The following is a 21,357-nucleotide window of genomic DNA, read 5'->3' on the forward strand; positions in this document are numbered from 1 at the left end:
GGATTATACGGGGACTGTGATAGTTGGAGCGGCCGTGCGCCAAGGACGTGAAATCTGTGGGGATGATCAACTGCAGACCACACCGAAGTCACCTTGGAAATATTCCACCTTTTAATTCCTTTTAACAAGTTATTCTTATTTTTGGGCAGCGCGATGATTCGGCTGTTGTATTTTGATCTTGAAGTTTAATGAATCGAGGAGAAACTGTCTGCTTGCCTTGAAGAACCGAACTTTTTAGAGAGCGAGCCCCAACGCAACCTCGCTTTTTATATTCCCGCAACGTAACCGTTCTTGAATTTTGAATTGAATATGACAATCCGATTCGTCCCCCAAAAAGTCACTTATGACGTCGGAAACGTGCCGAACAGCCACATTCAAATTCCATTGGTCCGAGTCGTAGTGGAGCAGCGGTCATCTGGCAATCGTCACTCCACACCTACTAGGGCGCCCCAAACCAACGGTCACTAAACCGAATGTCGGGGGAAGAGACTTTCACAAGCCAGGATGGCGCCACTCTCTTTCCCAATGTGATACATTGGACAAAGCCAAAACTTAATAAAATCACTCAAATTTTGATGAAGTGAGGTGTACCAAGTATCATCTAATCACACCTCCTTCGTTCATATAAACCAGATTAATATGCCAAAGCCTGGTTTACCCCTCATCTCAAGTTTCAGTCCGTTCGGGAATTGAACCACGGACCTGGACTGGCACAGAAGAAATGGGGGGAGTTGAGAATAAAGCAGACATCAAGTTGTGTATAACTAAACAATTGACGCGTGATTATGGTCGTTACAAATTATATAAAAAAAACAACGTGATTAATAAATATGTTACACAAAAAAATCACTTATAAACAGAACCTAAGACTTTAAAAGTAAATTTTCTAGAAATGCGTTACTTTAATCACGTATTGGGTTAATACGGGCCAGCCCTTTTTGTATGAAGCCCACTTTAGACTTCAGAAAATGAACAGGCGGATTCAGCAGACGATGAGACGAACAAGAATTCATGCATTATAAAGAGCCCAAGTTTAAAATCTTGTGGAGACTTAGCAGTGAACGGCTTTGATCCACAAAGTTCATTAACTAATTAAGAATATACCTCAATGTAAATGTTGAATTAATCTGCATTCAAGATGCTTTCCTTCTAGGAGTAATCATAAATGATTCTTGATAATACATCGCTGGCAATAAATGTGAGGCGCAAATTTGTTTTGCTGACGTAGACAGAATGGAAATTGTTTTAATTCTCTCGTTCGAATCCTATTACTTTCCTTATCCTTCAAATCCATGAATGATCTGGAAATCCAAACGCGCAATAGTCATCAGAAAATTAGACGGAATTCTGACGTAAGAAATACCACGGGCCTAAAAGATCATGTGATCACTCGAAGACATGAATTTATTAACAGAAGTACACAGATTCTGTGTCGCTGAAAACTGGGCGCCGAGAAGAATATTTCAAGCTTAGGAAGACGTCACGCGAGAATGGATAGAATTCGATAATGAGACACTTCATAACCCGTAATGTTAAAGAAAATTTATATCAGGATGATTAAATAAAAAAGACTGAAAATGGTAAGATATACAACATGTAATGACGAAAAAATGTGTATTTCCTGAAGGGAAGAAAACACTTTGAATATACAGACGTCGACATGAGAAAATAATAAAAGAATCTTAAAGTAATTTGGTGAAACTATGTGGAGTGGATTTATCTGGCTCTTGATATGGCCCGTTATCTATGCTTTATGAAAACGCTTTCAACTTCCGTGTCCCACGAAAGGCGGGGGATTTCTTGAGAGGCCATTAGCAACTCAAGTCCATGGAGTTAGCTGTCCTGGTATGCAATTATATATGAATTTTTTTGTGTATTTATGTCTACATTAAAGTTTCCTACGCGATTACTCGTGATTCGTCACTGAAAATTAATTAATCCAACACCCACCGAAATCTCCATGTCAATTCTTGTGGCCTTACGATTATATGCGCTTAACTACAATTGTTTGACGTCATACACTACCGTTAAGTACGCGCATTGTCTATTAATTTTGCTACAGTTAACAGGATTACACAGTCCCGATAGATCAAACACGAGCATCAAAGGACTTCACATTTATGAGACTTGTGACTGGCACCGCGGTTAAAGCCGCGGCTGTAATGGACTGCGAGCCATTGCAAGCGTTCTGACGTGTCTCTCACAGGGCCGACATGTCACAATGTCTGCAAATGTCTTTAGTTACCAAACTGTCATCGGCGTTAAAACCTCAGATATAATGTGATTAACAGTTTCCAGAAAATGGACAATCAGGGGGAAACGGCGTGAAATAGATTCCCGGGGCCAGTGCATTCTTTGGACACCCCTACAATTCGCAGCATGTGGGAGGAGACGAAGGCGAGAGACAGAAATTCTTCTTTTAACCATCGCGTTCCAAGAACGCGGACATTTGATACATTTCCAGTGCTAGACCGAGATTCGAGGAAGCATGTACCAGATTTTTTTTTAACTGGAAGTTAACTCGAGCGACAAAACTAACAATATCCCTCGTCTAATATGCAAAATACAAGGAGTCTGCTAAATCTGCATCTGATAAAACATTCCCATTCTTTCCTCGAAACTGTGGCTTTCTGTATAAAAGTGCATAACGTACAAGCAAGGTGTTTACTTTATCTTTAAGTCTATTTCATACACTTCGATCTCCGACAATGATTTAACGAGTTGCGCTCAAAATGTCCGCATAAATGTAGGCGTTCGTGCTAAATATCCGCTGCTGTTTTCTGATTTTAATCAAAGTCTGGAAGTTCCGACGACTTTCGTAAACATTCCTCAGCGTCAAAGTTCGTGCAGCTTTCGAGTTTCCAGATGCAGGAGACGGACTGAAAGTCACCTGAAATGCGCAGGCCATGAACGTCGAACGGAAACAAGACACGTGGAAACAAAATAGTTTACCCGTGAGCATCCTCAAGGCGTCGCAAATGCCGAACACGGTTAACGGAGAGACATACCTAAAGGTGGTATAAATCCGTCGGTGTTCAAGTGAGTACGTTCAGGCACAGCTGACCCGGAACGTGCTTGTACCACCCGGAAGATTTCGACCTTAAAGTCGTAAGAGCACTTCCGCGGACGGGGGTCAGTTTCTTCGCAACAGTACAGACGAAGCAATCGGCGTCGCGACGCCCACCAACATTACGGTCACACAATGTAGAACCAGCAGACGCAGAAAACGCCACTGGAGGTGGGAAGGAGAGGCGGTCGCCCTGTCATCAGTTCGCAGCTTTACGACCTGCTGACTGTCGTTCATCGCTTCTTAGTCCTTCCGTATCTCATTATTATTGAACTTTCCAGGATGAGTCCTGGAAAAAATTCCCCGAGTCCCCAGAGCGAAAAAATTCGACAATATCTCGTCTGATGAACTATTTCCGGGACAAAGGGGTTCTTCGGGGGCTTACGTTAAACACGAGAGAAAGTAACACGTGCAACGTTGAAAGCGGCGGGCACTTCCTTGACACACAATTTTATAAAAATACACAGCGTGTTCCAAAAATACGTATACACATATTAAATGTATGAAATAAAGCCATTTTAATAAATTAAACCATATTATACGTCAGCATTGGCACTGCGTGAATTGGCTATTCCAACGTAAATTTTCAAAATGACCGCTATTAGCTTCGTGGCACAGTTCACAGCGGTGAGCAACAAGGTTAATATTTAGTACTATAATGTGTACACATGTTTCTGGAGCAGCCTGTATTGCGAGGACACCCCCCCCCCCCCCAGTAAGAACAGGCACTACTTCACTACTGCTACCATCTTCAGGTTTCTGCTACCAGACTTTCAGTAAATGTTGCCAGATCATATTTGATGTCAGGCTTTCTGTTCACTGTTTCCACAAAAAGAATGCTCGGAGTCTATGGCATCTGAAGTAGGCGTCTCTTACAACCCACGCAAGATATTCTAACCGCTTCTGCCCGAAATTTACATCTGCAGTGGACGTACGTCCCTTGTACACGTTTCTCGTTTACGCAGGCCTTCAAAACCCATCCAAGAATTCATCCTTCCATCTCATTCTGGGACGTCCTCCGGGTTCATTTTAATTTTTAGTGACTGTCTTTTACGCCTGTTCTAAGCTGTCTCTTTCTAATTTTTTCAGGCAAACGCGTGTCTTATCTTTAACATATTTAACATAACTGATTAAATACTTAATCAACAAATCAGCATCTGCTGGATGCATCTTCATTGACTGAGCCCCGTCGCAAATTCACTCCAACACACATTTCATCTGCAGATACCTCCATTACGTTCTTCCAAGTCCAGACTGCAGACTGGGCTTCTTATAAAGAATAATGAATAAGGAAGAAAGATCCACACGGAACTGGAGTATCATTACTCCGGTCGTTTGCAGGTCCTCCTGTTTACTGTTTCATTTATTAATTCTTCCTTAAATTTTTGCCCACTTATCATTGCCTCGTGTTGCCCCATTCATTTTGTTGCGTGCAGCAAAGAGAATCCCCCCCCCCGCCCCAGCCGTCTCAAGCCTCATTAACTTCGTCTGATTCATGCTTCCCTGCCTCTCCGTCATTTGTCATGCAAACTAGAGTGAATTCCTCTCGTTCTGTATTGTTACATTTAATTGTCTGCACAATGCTATTAATGTCTCTGTCTTTACTTTTTATTCCACAGAAATATGTAGAGAGAGAAAAATGTAGGTTCAGATTAGGCTAAGAACACAGAATTTCTTTATTTAATAGTCTTCTGCAGATTTATCAACCGGGGGCGGTGTCCGCTAGATTAGAAATCGTAATTACCGCTCAGTCAAAATTAATTTCAGCGTTCTGGCATCATCGTCTTCATAGCTTTACATCTTACGCGTCTGTACCGTCGCTCAGTGCGCCGGGTCTCGACGCGTATTCAAGTTTCCTTTCACGTAACTCTCTCCTAAACCACACCTCGACTGATTTTCGTGCCTTCCCTTATTCCAGACATTCGGACAGGTCCAAATCTCTTTTCATCATCATCTTCTTTATTACCCCAATTACTGTTCTTTGAACCAATTTTAATCTTCCCTCTTTCGATTTAACGTTTTCCCTTCAAGTAGGACACAACCACTTTTCAGGTTTGCCCTCATTTCGTCTATAATTGTGACGTCACGTCCGCTTTTAACTCTTCCTATCAGTTTGTACATGAGAGAGCCCTCAAAAAGTCATAGCCGCTTTTCATGTGCCCCTTCACATCGTCCATTATTATGTGTCAAAACAGGTCACAGCGGTTTCTCATACTCTCCCACTTTGGGTTTGTAATTAACACCTCGTTAGATTTCCTACCAATATCACCCACGAATGACTGGTGCAGAGCAGAGGGACGTATTCGTACGTCCTGCTGAAAAGCTTCTTAGAGACACGAAAATTGAAATGGAGGCCAGAAAATGTCGCAATGGAGACTCTGAGAAGCGCCTGTTTTCCACCTTAGGTCGAGAACTGATCACGACGACGAGGATGTGTTAATGAGCTGAACAAATCAAAGTGATACCGGATTAACGAAGATCAGAGGACGATGAACTGACCCGGAACTTGATATACAGATCCAAGAAGTAAGATCTTCAAGTTCAAAAACAGAAATGCATAAACTGGGTTCTGACGGAAAAACAAATCATCCGAGAAGGCTCGTGTTTTCTGAAATTTTCAAAAGGTCTTTCCTTCTTTTTTTCAATGGAGTTGAGATATCACAGACACACGCCTACACACGGACACGTAAAGACTCAGTTTTCCTTTCCATTTCTTGGAAAAACCACTTCTTAAGATTATAGGGTCGTGTGAGAAATCCACGTTCGTGGTGACGTCTAACAGACATTCAAACAACCGACTGGACTAGAAACAAACTGATTGCGCGTACATACATGCGTGTCGAATATCGATTGGATGAATGAAGTAAAGAAGGACTTTATGCAAGTTTTGCAAAACAAATCTAATTCCTCACGCAAAAAAATTCTGCAAATGCTAACAAGCTCGAATATGAGAGACAGGTTGTTACAGGCAATTTAATTCCACTAGAAAAAGCCGTGGCTACGTTTAAACGATAAACTTAAAGGACCATCAAACCAGGAGCGATTTAAAAGAGTGATTCTACATAGACAAAGACTCTGTAGATAAGTAATTCCTATAGCATTAGAGGTCACTTTTACACGTGATTCTGTTTGGCAGTGATCTGACTGTAGGGCCCCCATGCCGTCGTCTTGAATTTTTCATGACAAAATGTTTATATTTGGTGGTCGGTAAGAATGGCTTCCGTTACTACAAAATACGGTGGGCTTAAGCCCTTCTTATACAGCAGAGAAATATTCATCTTTGTCTCTTCATACGTTGATATATTTGGTATTCACAGCATAAATTGAAGTATAAGACACACACATTCACTCTGCCTGAGACAAAACTTTCTCTCGAGTTGTTTCTAAAGAATGGAAGTTCTGAAAGTTGGTCAATGTTTTTGTAGTATGCCTCGTAAGAAGACTGACGAGGCAAACACACTTCTTTGTAAGAAAAGTTTCAAAAATAAGAACTGAATACATTTTAAAAATTGCAGAAAGTGGAGGGCAAGTTTCGAAAAGGTAGATCTACCAAAATACGGTACTTAATAACACAAATTGCCTCCCAGAACAATACGAGGCACGTTCTCGGGGCCAAACACGAATGATACATTCATTAAACGAGATTTATTATAGACGAGTTTGGCTTCTTAAGACATCCCTCGAATTCTACAGTCAAGAACTGGGACGTCGTTTCGGTGTCCGCCTCTTCTGAATACAGCTTTCGTGGTTTTCTCCAGTGACAAGGGAGTATCTTCGAACAGACCACGACCACTTTAAAGTTCTTCGCCTTTTTACTATGTTATTCCATAATTTTACTCAAAGAAGTGTAACCTATTGCTAAGAAAGTGTCGTTAAATTAACCAACACACGTTTCTGAGGATTTATTAAAATGCAAGGCAAGCGTGGTTGCTGTACGGAGCTACTTTAATTTTAAACCTACTGAACCTTTTAAGCTAACGTCTGAGGATTACAAACTAAAGGTACTGTAAAGAGAGTGGCACATATCAAATACCAGCCGCGTGCAGAGAGGGTTCAATTGTTTCAGACATCGAGTTGATTTTCTCAGTTGCAACGAACAATTATATTGCAGATTTCCGTCTTCTGGGTTGTTGCGCCAAGTAGTCTGGTCGATGTTTACCAACGTTTCAGAGGTCATACTGTCTCCGTCATCAGGGCGATGAGTATGAAGATTTCTGTCTTCTGGGTTGTTGCGCCAAGTAGTCTGGTCGATGTTTACCAACGTTTCGGAGGTCATACTGTCTCCGTCATCAGGGCGATGAGTATGAAGATTTCTGTCTTCTGGGTTGTTGCGCCAAGTAGTCTGGTCGATGTTTACCAACGTTTCAGAGGTCATACTGCCTCCGTCGTCAGAGTATGAATATTTCTGTCTTCTGGGTTGTTGCGCTGTGTAGTCTGGTAGATGTTTACCAACGTTTCAGAGGTCATACTGCCTCCGTCATCAGAGTATGAAGATTTCTGTCTTCTGGGTTATTGCGCTGTGTAGTCTGGTCGATGTTAACCAACGTTTCAGAGGTCATACTGCCTCCGTCATCAGAGTATGAATATTTCTGTCTTCTGGGTTGTTGCGCTGTGTAGTCTGGTAGATGTTTACCAACGTTTCAGAGGTCATACTGCCTCCGTCATCAGAGTATGAAGATTTCTGTCTTCTGGGTTGTTGCGCTGTGTAGTCTGGTCGATGTTTATCAACGTTTCAGAGGTCATACTGCCTCCGTCATCAGAGTATGAAGATTTCTGTCTTCTGGGTTGTTGCGCTGTGTAGTCTGGTCGATGTTAACCAACGTTTCAGAGGTCATACTGCCTCCGTCATCAGGGCAAGTCTTACAATTATATTGCATCACCGTGTTCATGACATCTACACTCTCGACTTTCGTTGCCTTTTCTCTTATTATTATTAGCTTCTGAACAAGAGTCGACAAAAGCCCGCACCACCGTCACACTGAGAGACTCTCTGTACCAACAGCCCGGCCCAGTTAAAATTGTAACCTGGTGCACCCGCCCCACCAGTGAACCTGTTTACCAGCGCACTATGAACGCCTGATGAAATACCCTGTACCATTTAACTACGTATTAAATGGCTCGATGAAGAACAGGTTGTCAATAAGAGAACATATCCAAACCCAGTTACAGTCAGCTGGTGAGATTTTTTGTTAACTTTGACGAACAAGTCAGGTAGCAAAAATCTTAACCGGATGAACGACTGCAAACGAATCACAGTTTTCGTCTATGTCCGCACTTGCTAGAAATAAGTACCACGTCTCCCCCTTCCTGGCTTACTGTTATCCGTGTATCGGTTCCTTCCCAACTCCCAGTGACCAACATCGTAGCAACTTCAGATAGTAACCCAGACAAACGCTCATTCTCATACTTTCAGGAATTTATCTCGTTAGAAACAATTGCGGTGGGAGGCAGCGCGTATTAACTGAGGCAAAGTAATTCGAATTGTCACAAGCCGTTAACCAGCGCAGAGAGAAGACACCCACTTTTCTTCTTGTCAGAAACAAGCTTTCGTGTGAGAAGAAAAACTTTTTTAACTACTTTACTTATTCGTGGCAGCTGAAAACAAGTCGCTGTCGGTGGAATGGGACTTTATAGCAGGTCACGCACTCTGAGGCAGCGACGAAGTGACTACACGACTCCGGGGACCTACCAAAACTATCTTTCTGGGTAAAAGGAAACATCTCTTTCCCGCTATCCCAGGCGAATTGGAACAAAGGCAACATGAAATCTTAACTTCGTTCACAATTATTAACACTGAACCGCACAACTTTGAAAATCTGAAGGCGGTACAAGTTCGGATTGCAGTTATCTGAGCTACCACACAGTGCAATTACGTAACTCGACGTTTCGGAGGAATCTACTGCCTCAGTTTCCAAGGTATCCACTTCGAATAGTACCCGCCGTCATAAACGACGACACCTCAAACCGAGCAAACGTTCATTTGGCTTGTTAGAGTAAACATAACGTAACGTAAAGTTTACAAAAAAAAAAAAAACCTGAATGTGCTTATTTGAAATGAATTATTGTGTAACGTTAGGTTAGGTACAGAAATGATTCCGTCGGGTGTACCGTAAATTCTGGTAATTGGAAACAATATTTACGTAACCTCGCACAGCGATTTTGGTTTCACAGTGGCACTGGACAGATCATTTCTCATCGATGTTTTTTTCCGACCCGATAAATACTTCATAATTTACCTAGCATCCCTCCACAAACCTCGATTTTATAACCACTTACGATTAAACAGCATTATTGATCAAATCCCGTTCAGACAATATTTTACAATTAAAGGAACATCGAAAAATCGCCATTCAACATGTTTTTGTTGCCTTTAGAATTTTAATTCCGCCTACAGAATGTACCATTAATAATGCATGCGGTTGGATCAATACACATGAAGCTTGTCCAATAAAAGGCTTCGCGGTTGACGCTCGAAGTGCTGGTCGCTACAACGTACCTCTCTCCGTGCGCAACGCGTGTTGCAGCCGCTGAGGCGCAGTCTAACGCATCATCCACTGTTCACCCTTACCTGCACAATATACGGAACACAAAAGAACGGATTAACTATTAAAATACGAAATCTGCTCTCCGATCGGTCACTGCAACTTTAAAGCATTAACGAACATAGTCGCAACGTATATGGACATATACATTATTCAGGATGCAAAAACACATACAAAAGCTTCGTGTACTCCAGTACGGACTGCAACTATGCAGAGAGTCCTTTACTGTTAATTTACAGACCGAAATCGGCCAGGCTCAGGAACTTACGCTTGTCTTTTTAAAGCTGTGGGCGTTCAGATTTCTGTTGTGCAAACGGCGGTTGTCTTTTTGATCGGGAAAATGTCTACTTCATCCTCCCACCATTTTCCTTTCATTCATCTGTTTCTTACGTTTATCTCCTTCACCCCTTAGTCACAATTCTCCACTATCTCCCACCTCATTTGCTATTTCTGGTGGTCTTAGCGGTCTAGCGTGAGAAAATACCTAATGGACCCGTACAAGTCTGTCTGTCTGTCGCCTTTTCGCAGGAACAAGCCAACCTCGATGTTCGGGGGTGACTATTACGACCCATTGTCGAGATCAATGATCTCGGATCGCATTATTACAACATCGACCATGGATAGCATTTTTTTTCGGTCACCCTGCTGACGTCACGCCCGTGACGTAGTGTGAAGAACGCCTTTAGGAATATAGCATACTCCATACAGTAGACACTTGCAGTTATTAAGACGTCAGATTTGTACAATGAGAGCCAAAGTAAAAATAATTATTATATATTCATTGTAAATAGCTTCCTACATTAAAACTTCAATTTGTTAGCCGCGACCAGAAACGTCTGTCCCGTTGTCATGTTTGTAATCGTCGAATTACAAACCATATTTCACGCAATATTTTAGGCATATTCGTCTTCTAAAACCACACAAAACACGCGCCTCGCTCCAACTCTTCACCAGTTATCAAGTCAGTGTGAAAGCCAAACAGAATTCTCACCGGTAACCGCGATTCAGTTTCATCAACACATCAGCTGGTTTCTTCGATTACCTCTAATTCCGCGCCCTCCCGATGCAAGATGCCAACAAACATTTGTTTCTCAGTCAAAGTGGAAAAAGGTATGAAGCCAATCGGTGGGGCCAACTGGGGCCCTCATCTCATGGGACTGGACCGCTGCAGGCCCGTCTGCTTACGGCTTTCGCCATCAAAATTTCCAGCAACCCTCTCGGAAATAATTCCCAACTCTCCAACCTCAACGAGCAGAGCTCTCGACGGATTACAGAGTTCAGACCCCATTTCCGGCTAGCCCAGCGGTTAACTCCCTCACTCCGTTGTAGGATTTACTAATGGTCATTCGTTCCACACTGAGCGTAATATAGAAAAACGTTTCAACTAAAAATTGATAAGCCTTCAACTGGGCTACTTACATTGCACGCACCAACGTCGCTTCCGAGCGGTCAGCATTCTTTCTTCTTCACAGCGCTGTTCTGGGGTTTCCTCAGTCCTTCCAGGCACACAGCAGGGTAGTACCTGAAAGAACGCCCACCAGAACATTCAGTTCCTTTAATATCATCCGACTCACACGACTCAGAGCTGCTAGAAGCGTTGTTTAATAAACTCACGAATGAAATTTGCTTGCAGAATAAAAGTGGACGTGGGTCTTCACGGCGCGGATATACTGGGTTAGCGGCCACGGACAGCCGACAAGGGACGGTCACTTAGCTTGAAAATGTCGCGGGATTAACAGTTCGTGAGAGGAAAAATGCGGTAGTATCAATAGAAATGACCGATCGTACACCTGCTTCTAATGTCGCATGTGATCGCTAATCTATGCTCTGCAAATATGCAAAACTGATTCTGCTAGGGGTAACTTCCTTCAGAACTTTCATAGGCCTGGTAGATGCGCTTACAGAAAGTATTCTGCATTTTGAATCGCGAATCAAAGGAAGAAATCTGCTGTTCCGTAATAATTCGCTCGACTATAAAAAGAATATAAATTACGAAATTGCTAACTTAATCCAGCAAACGAGAAGACAATTTATGGTACGCAAGTCCGGTCTTGAATTCTTACTGCCAGGTTCATGGACACGACGGATCAGTTTCGGCAGTGAGGAACGGAGCATAAATTGGAAATGTCATCTAAACGAATTTCATGACTAGCTGAGCGACTATCATTTTCTCAAGGAGGGCTTTGTTCCTCGGCGTAACAAGGAATGTGCCTCTTCCGTTCCTCCTCCTGACATGTACAGTGCACATAAAATTTTAATTAAATACACATGCTCTGTGATCTCGCGTAGAGAAAGCCGACACGACAAAACAGCATAATTCAGCCCCAGTGAAGGAGCGAGGTGGAGCTTAAAGCTATGACAAAAGCACAAACTAAGCAATATTGGAAGTTACGTGGAAATCTTTGCTAAGAGAGTCAAAGAAAGACCTAGCGACATGCAGACTACGTGGGGCAACACAACAACCAGAATAAGTGAAAATAATGTCCAATGAAAACAGCGCAAATCATTTTTCTTACCAGCAACTGCAAGTAAGAGAACATAAAGAATTAATTAAAATTAACTCAATTAACCTAACAGATAATGAATACAAAAATGTCAATATGATAACAAATAAATAAAAATAACCTATCGGTACAGTGCGTGGGCTGAGACTGAAAACAATAAGATCTTTTAGTAATGTTTACGAAACTGTTTATCGTTCTTTCTCGTTATTTTTAACATTTCAACCCTAAAATTTTTGTTGTGTAAAGGGTTTAAAATGCAACGGCGAAAGTGGGATGCGAAGAACAGAGGAGACTCGATTACTTTACACTCGTACGTGCCTAAAACAGTGGCGACAGTTTGCAGACAGAAACATTTAGCCCACATTAAGCAACAGATGAATCAGGAATCGAGTGCTGATGGAAATGCAATGTAATAAATTACACGCGAGATATACAGAATGTCCCACTTAAAGTGGTAACTGCCATGAAAGCACGCCAGAGCAGCGGCGAGCTGACTAGTCACAACGCATGCTAGGAGGTGCATTCCGAGTTGCAGGGAACACCCTGTATTTTATATGCGGAGCGACGTGTGTGGATTGAAGATCCGAAAGGAAGCTGTCACAGACTTAATGACCTCAGCACACCGACAGATTCATGAAACCATCATTAGCACGCGTCTCAATATTATATTCGAGCTAATTGTTCTACGACACCGGAGGAAATGCTTCTTACACAGAAAGCTATCAACACTTGTACATAGTTAAGTATTAAAATTATTTACATCAGCATGTAATCAACTATATTTTAACAGGTAACTGTTGACATTTAATTTCTTAAAATTACTTCTTCTAATACAGATTAATATTCTTCTATTTTTCCTGGAATATGTTATAAGTAGGGTTCGGATGTTCATGACCTAAAAACCGAGAAATATATATGCAAATATGCCTCCAAAAATAGCTAAATATGACCCAAAAAAGACAAAATATGACCTAATTTGTTATGAAAAAAATATTCGCTAATTTGTTTTAAAGAAAATCCTTTTTGTATTTCAATCACGTTATTTATTTATATATGCATGTACAACTATTACATGACTCAAAATACAACCAAAATATGAATTTTATTAGCAAAATATAACCAAAATATGCATTTAACTACAAATATGACCAAAAACATAAAAATGACCTAAATATGAATTATATGCAAAATAAATACAGTCTAATTGTGATTAGAATAACCCAATTAGTGTTTAATTTCAGTTTAGAATGGAAATAGAATCCCAAATAAAAATATGACATGTCGTGAACATACGAACCCTACTTATAAGTTTGACGTCTAGATGGCAGGATCAAACGCGCTAGGCTGACGTCAGACGTTTAACGTTACGGATCGTTCGTTGCCTGAATGCCAATTTGTGGCCCAATTTTGTGTGACGAGGGGGCAGTTAGCTCGCTGTAATTACTGGCAATCATGCATATCGGTAAAATGATACTGCCAGCCTACTAATCAGCCATCAGCTGAGACTCCCTGCTCCTATCAAATATCTGACAAGCCTGTCGGCCCTGGTGCCCGGCGTCCCTTGGGATATTTTAGGGAACACGAGTGTTACAGGTCGACACTACGTTCAGTAGCCAGTCTGATGATCGGGTAAGCGTTAAGTCGCGATTCTCGGATGATTCAGTAGACTGAATATTGGTTCAGTTAAGAAATTAACATCTACAGTCAACTTAGGTGCAAACAAACAAAATATATGTGAAGTCAAAATGATGGAAACGTTCTTCTGGGGTTTGGCGCAGCGCAGACTCGCAGGCAGATGGCAGCGTTTCCAGGAACACATTGCCGTCTTCAGCCCTGGGCATTATATAACAACGCAAAACATAAAGAAGAATCACATACTGTACATTTTCATTCTTAATGTGTTTACAGTGAACTTTTAAAAGTGCCTTTCTCTTTTATGTAATAACACGACAAAAGCTGAAAGGAATTTCATCAAATTTAAAATTGCGGGAGTTTTAATCAAATTTTGGTTGGCTCGGAAAACAACTGGAACTTTACACGAACGCAAAACGTACTTAGATGCGTTTCCACAATCCGTAATTTGTGCTACTTGTAAGACAACACAAAAACTTATCATTCACGAGGCAAAAACAAGGCGAACGCGTCCAAACTTAGAGCTTCCGGAATTATCCTTTCCGTGTGCTGAAGGTGTTTCAGTAAACAGCCGCAACATTTCAACGCATGGCTATTTTCCGAAACCTTACAGTGCTGCACTGAACTCGGAGTACAAAAATCTGCGAAGAAGACAGTCCCAACTGCTCTGACCATTTTTCATCCTTCGTCTCTTGGCGGTTGTCGCTTTCCACCCACGGGTTGGCCGAGCACCATTCTCCAGTGGCATTGCGTGGGACTAGACATCTCGAACTCGGGAACCGTGGACATCTGTGTTGTGCTGCCCTTTTCAGTTCAAGGCCTTTCGACGGGACCACCGAATATCAAGAAAGATGAACGAAGAACTGATAGGAACGTTCCAGACGAGGGCCAGAGCTCGGACGGTGCTTAACACCCCCACACGCGGAGAACCGTCTGGGACTGATTAATCTGAAGCCGGTTTTTCTCCGTATCTGCACAGCTTCAAATCGCCCTTCTTCGATTCACTGCTTCAGTATGACCGCATCATCCCAAGAGTTCAGACTTTCGATTCGCAATCAGATACATAAGCAAACAATTCGCCTCGAAATTCTGTTGTATCCCGGAATTGGAAAATTGGGTTTGCAGATCCTTGGGGATGCTGGCGGCAGGTGCAGAGAGATTATTACTATTTCAGATATTTGTTACAACGTGAAATAGGCTAAGTTGGCAAACACTCCAATAGAGAACTCGATCTCAATCGAACTATTACAGCAAAACGGAGAAATGCTATCCAAACTACTGAAATGTTAACTGAGAAGAAAGAGATGGAAATTTTAGATGTGGGCTGTGTCCAGCGTAACTCCAACCTTGACGCTAACTCAGTGATTAAATGTCTAACTGGTCTAGTGATACAAAACTATAAATTGATTCCATTAATCACTTTTAATTAATGTAGAATGTTACAAAAGAAAGTACATCTCTCAGTCTTTAACACTCTTGGTAAGTTCACAATGCGAATCTAGCTGGAACCATAAATTAGTACGACGCCGCCGAATGCACATTTGTTCCAGGATGTGACCTCGAGGTTCGCATCACCGCCTTTTTTTGTACGTTTCGACATACAAAAATGTTTCATACAAAATATGTTGGTATGATTACGGCATAACTCAAAACAGAGTTTCAAAGCCGCAGTTCAGATGATTCAATAGTTTCAACAATAAAATACGAGGTAAAATGCAGACTTCACCAAATCAGCGCACTGCTTCTCAGAGTATTAAACTACTCGACGAATTCCAATATAATCTCGTGCCGGCGCTGCGCAATTATTACCTCTTCTCTACGTGCGCGGACAAACTTTATTGGTGTTCCGACAAATAACCCACGGTTCAGAAAAGGAGCATCACGGTTTAAAATTCCCATTCAGAACTTTCAGGTTGTGGGGAATATTTAACAAAGTGAAGGGAAACATTTCCAGACTTCTGTGTCGCGTTATCTGCCGTACGATTAGCCTTTTAATGACGCATTTTTTCTGTCGTAAACGAACATCGGGATAGAAAACAAATAACCAATTTTGTAAAAAAAAAAAAAAAAAAAAATGTATTCCAGGCTCGTCCTCACTGCATGTATCACACAGTTGAGTAGGAAACTATATTTTTTAATATCATTAAATATTCAATAGACTCCGTGTGTCTGTGGCCTCCTGTACACACGTTCCGCATAAAATGACAGAGAATATTATTCTACTTCAACAAAATTGACGTTTTCAGGAAGGACACTGCACATGCAAAGTGTAAGAACATTTTGGGCAATCTGAATTCATTACTGAGTAAATGTGAATTGTGTGCTTCAAGCTACGGCTGATTGACCGCAAACGAGCACATGGTACCCATAGATCCTATGATTGAGACACTGGCGTGCGTGCGTGAACAGGTGTTTTTGATGTTCTTCGACAAATATCATTACAGTCAGTGCTATTGCCTATCTTGTAAAAAGGCACAACAGATTCCATTCATCACTGTAGGAACTCTCTTTCATTCAAGACGATATTAATAAGGTAGTCGAGCTCAGAACGTAATGAATTACCATCTACTTCGGTCAATTCTGACGGAATGTAGTCGAAACCTAGCAATTTATACATTTTCAACTTTCCAACGGGCAACTAAAGCTTCAATAAAAATTGGCTCAGGTATTAATAAATCAGGATGACATACATTTATCAAATGTAATTCACATTCCTGTTTCTCACATTTATAAAATTGAAGCAAAGAAGGAGATGCTTAAATTAATGTCCGTCTGATATGCTTTAGCTGCATTTTTAATTCTTGATGTATTCTTATCCCATTTCAAAAAGTTTATCCCAAAAACTAAGCCTTTTTAAAAGAATGAATGTGAATATGTTCACAGAACAACTGACGCAAGGCGTCCTTCGCCCAAGGCGCAGGAACCTAAAAGTGAATGTTTTTTGGGTGACACTCGCGTCATCTCCGGAACCAGTGACCTCAATTTTATAAAAATTTAGCCCTCTCATATATTCACTGTTCTCCATATCGAAAGATTTCGGCACAATCTCGAAAACACATTGGTCCTGATGTTCTCGAGAACACACATCGTCATATAAAATTCGAGACAGGACAGAGTGCGTAGAAGTCATTGAGACTGGCAGCCTCTAATTCGAAAAGTCCTCACATACAGCGAATCTCTGACGAAAAACAGAGACAGTGTGTCGCTCTGCACTGAAATCGTCTACGAAATTCACTTTCGAATACTTAAATTACATCTTTAATAAATGACAGTCAAAGCCAATGATTTGCACAAAATATGCGTAAGAAATATATAGTTTTAAAAAACACGTGAAAGGGCCTGGATTACTCCTGTCCACATACGTGCCCGTTCCACAAGTGACCACACCATATTCAAACGCCGTGTCTGTTTTCTCTATTGCACCCACAATCCTGACAAGTAACTGGCCTTCCTGACTGAGAAGTGTCCTTATCTTCCTCAGGACCTCCACGTAAATACCATCACGTCTTAAAATACGAGGCGCGTCCTCAAAGTAAGTTTCCCTGGGGCCGTTTACAGAAACAAAACACAATTTCATGGAAATATTTATTGCAACAGATACAGCAAGTGTCCAGCTATTTTTCAACATATTCGCCACCGGAATTAAGACATTTGTCATACCGTGGGACCAACTTTTGAATACCTGTGTCGTAGAAGTCTGCCGCCTGGGATTGGAACCACTGTGTGACAACCATCTCCGCCTCTCTGTCATTCTCAAAACGCTGACGCTGACCGGACAGGAATTTCTTGAGGTGTAGGAAAAGATGGAAATCACTGGGAGCGAGGTCCGGGCTGTAGGGTAAATGATTAAATACCTCCCAGCTGAACTCCTGCAGGAGACTCGCTGTCCGTCGAGCCGTGTGCGGCCTAGCGTTATCACTGACCGCACTTCACAGTCGGCGGGAGCTGGAATAAGAACCTCCATCTTTAACAGCTGCAACGATGCTAATGTAAGAACGCGGGAAGTTCCGTTAGTGCATGCGCCATGCTACGTCATTGCTCTATCACGTACGCACAGTCGCTTCGCGCAATATAAGGTTTGCTAGCTGTGGGACGAGTGGGAAACTTACTTTGAGGACGCGCCTCGTATGTCACGCCCGCTTCTTACCACATCATTCCAAGGTCTGCACCATTTCATATTCAACTTGCAACAACCGACGAATTTTCAACTGTCTACAAAGTTTCAGAACTTGGAAGTATTCCTTTAAACCGCTGCTAGCGTCATAACAGCATTCACGTCTTCACTACAGCAACCGACTATAAAACTTTAAAATAATTAATACCTAATCAGTTACTGAACAGGCCGATAATGAATCAAGCATTCGCTGAAAACAACGGCGGAGTGATATAACAACACATTCAAAGCAACTGCCATGTCACTGCTCTACACTCTGCGACAAACAACACTAAACAAACGCGTTCTCTTGAAAAATGCATTACCACAAATCACTTTGACAATGTCTCCTCTACCGCAAAATCACGTTCATCGCCACGTTATTACCGAACGGGGGAAATTATAAATAATGTTAGCACGGCTTAATACGTATAGTCATACTCCAAATTTATGTTAATACATGCAAACTATCCTCATTAACTTAAGCACCCCTAATTAAAAACCACTGTTCACATAAGCACCTATACGCCCTTACCAATTTCATTATAATCATTAACTTAATTAATCGTAATTAAATGTTTTCACATACACTGACAGCATTTTGTTGCGATAATTAACTGCTGTAATCGTCATCTTCTCCCACACCAGATTTTCGAATATTTACCAGGCGTTAGAAGCCTAATGGCCATTTTTTAAATGTGTCAAGTTGAACCCCATAAAATTAAAATGTAAATTTTGTGTTATAAGTCCACAGTTCCAACAGACAAGTAACAAAGTAACATACACATATAACACATCCTTTTAGTAACATTCTCCGATTTTGCACGTCACTCAAAAACGTCCGTGGCAGCGAAGTTTCCATCTCGTCCTGCGGACAAAACGTCGGCAACCTTTCAGGTTGTGGACGAGGACCACATCAGCAAGTACAACTACATACACGCACGTAATCACAAGACCTGAAGACGATACCAGCGCTGTCGAAACGGTGTGCAGACCTGTTAACCAAACGCACCCCGGGCGACATACGATGCTCAAAATAGAATTTGTACACATACAAAGGTTAGCATCGTAACCTAGAGGCCTTGTACGGAAACGTCGATTTCCACACAGTTCAGAAATTTTGCACGAAGTCCGTTGAGAGGCTGGAAACAACACGCGCATTTAAGCGATGTTACGGTCCACAGTCTTCGTGGAACGAGAGCGGGATACGAGGCGAACACCTACACGCTGGAACACGAGGAAGCTTCTAGACGAAGAGACACGGAGATCTTAATGATAATTCACGAGCATCGTCGTCACCCGCCTTTCAAATGTTACAACTGATTAGTCCAAGTGAATGTCGAATAAACACGAAACGTCGAATCGCAGCAATGCCAAAAACAAGATTGCAGTTACATTACGCAACGCGAAAATGAATTATCTGGAAACAAGTTGAGAAGCTTACGCACGGGGCATCGAGCCTGGAGCATCAGGTTAAAGTCAGAGCTATCTCAGGTCAAAACAATTTGTATGGGCGGGTCAAACGTGTCTAGCTGATAACACAATTACTGAAAATTTGCTCAAATGGTTGAGCGGCTGCCTGGGGATCCCTCAAACGGGGACTCCTCACCGAGCCCCATCCAAAGTGCCCGCTTTTGTCCAATTTTAACAAGGCGGGATGTTTCGACAAATTTTGATTCAAGTACTGAATAGGCTGCACAGTTTCATGGAAATAGGATCAGACACGCCCCGGTTGTTCCAATAGGACACAAGGACGGACATACAAACATGGCAAAGTAAATAAGTGTTGTGTTGCAAACTTTAGTTCCGAATGTACACGTGAAAAAGTCTCTTAACATTTCGCGTACGATTCCGAAACATTTCGGATACATATGGCAGCCTCTCTCGCCAAAGTATGCCTAAATTTAGAGCAGCATTAATGGATCATCTGTTGTTACAAACATTGAGAGAAACTTTATTCTTCGCGCACCGGATTACGCGGTCACTTCTGGTGTCTGATGGCTGACGGCTGGCGTGGTAGATTAGTTTTCAAAGTGTTCAGTATTCAAGGAAACCTGCGTGACGTCAGCGTCCTAGATCACCAAGTTATTGTAAGGATTCGTGGTTTGAATATTCACTCAGTAGCAAAGTGAATACGATAACTAATCTCTGCTCAAAAAGTTCCGGTTAATTCTGGGCTTTGGTCTTGTATCCTGGCTTCGATATCAAAGTCAATGAACATTTAATTACATATTTCACTGTTTTTCAAGTGTTCGTTATTCCTAGATTACAAGTTTCAACCGAAGCAGACATTATCGGGTTCTGTTGACCACTTTTCATGAAAACAGCAGTTACATTTTCTCAAAAATAATATAAGGTACAATAGTCCACTAGGAGTGATGTTTAAGTTTTTAAAATATTTATTATATTATTTAGTGTTCTGTCTGACGACAGGTCCATATGAACAGGATCCTTCCATCCTTCTCTCGGACTGGGACCTGTTCATATACGTTCTTGGCAGGTGATCCAGAAGTGGTTTGCCATTGCCTTCTTCTGTGTGCGAATGGAGTAATTGTTGGGATGACACGGAGGAAAACTCCGTGTTGCCTAGACCACGGCCTTGCCCAACACAAGTTATAAATTCGAACCCGAGACCCCAGGATTACAAGGCCAGCGTTCTAACCGCTAGACCACCTCATCTTATTATTATTTAGTGTTCTGTCTGACGACAGGTCCATATGAACAGGATCCTTCCATCCTTTTCTCGGACTGGGACCTGTTCATATACGTTCTTGGCAGGTGATCCAGAAGTGGTTTGCCATTGCCTTCTTCTGTGTGTGAATGGAGTAATTGTTGGGATGCCACGGAGGAAAACTCCGTGTTGCCTAGACCACGGCCTTGCCCAACACAAGTTATAAATTCGAACCCGAGACCCCAGGATTACAAGGCCAGCGTTCTAACCGCTAGACCACCTCATCTTATTATTATTTAGTGTTCTGTCTGACGACAGGTCCATATGAACAGGATCCTTCCATCCTTTTCTCGGACTGGGACCTATTCATATACGTTCTTGGCAGATGATCCAGAAGTGGTTTGCCATTGCCTTCTTCTCTGTAATTGCATTAAACACTACGGTCCTGGTTTAATTCATCCGCCGAGGTCATACGAAGCGTCGTCCTATATAATTTAAATGAACTCCTTGCTGCAACGAAGGTGAGAACAGATGCACTCCAAAACAATTCCAGTTCATCAAATGTTCCTCGCACAATGGACAGACGCACATTTGTCACAATCCAATAAATTCAGAATAGTTAAGAGTCTGTAATTTAATGAAATCTTGAAGATATTTCCGGTTTTAAAAATATCCGTACGCTTATTTAGTAAAATATTTACAAATTCTTGGAGACTGGACTACTCAATTAAGAATGTATTCAGAAAACTGACTGACGCGTCATACTTAATGATCTGATCAATAAATGA

General features: G+C 41.7%; 1 protein-coding gene across 7 annotated transcripts in view; it reads right to left on the reverse strand.

Moving 5' to 3' along the window:
• Positions 1-21,357, reverse strand: part of LOC110836352 (protein O-mannosyl-transferase TMTC2) — a 745,449-nt gene that overhangs the window by 438,084 nt on the left and 286,008 nt on the right. For all 7 annotated transcript variants that reach the window (XM_087359005.1, XM_087359009.1, XM_087359004.1 and 4 more), the window contains one exon: positions 11,029-11,131. The gene's annotated coding sequence lies outside the window, so the exon portion shown is untranslated. The remainder of the gene's footprint in view (positions 1-11,028; positions 11,132-21,357) is intronic.

Source organism: Zootermopsis nevadensis, unplaced genomic scaffold (assembly GCF_977971745.1).
Source record: "Zootermopsis nevadensis isolate Lab colony 2312 unplaced genomic scaffold, Znev_1.0 Znev_ptg000030l, whole genome shotgun sequence".
Taxonomy (NCBI): Eukaryota; Metazoa; Arthropoda; class Insecta; order Blattodea; family Termopsidae; genus Zootermopsis; species Zootermopsis nevadensis.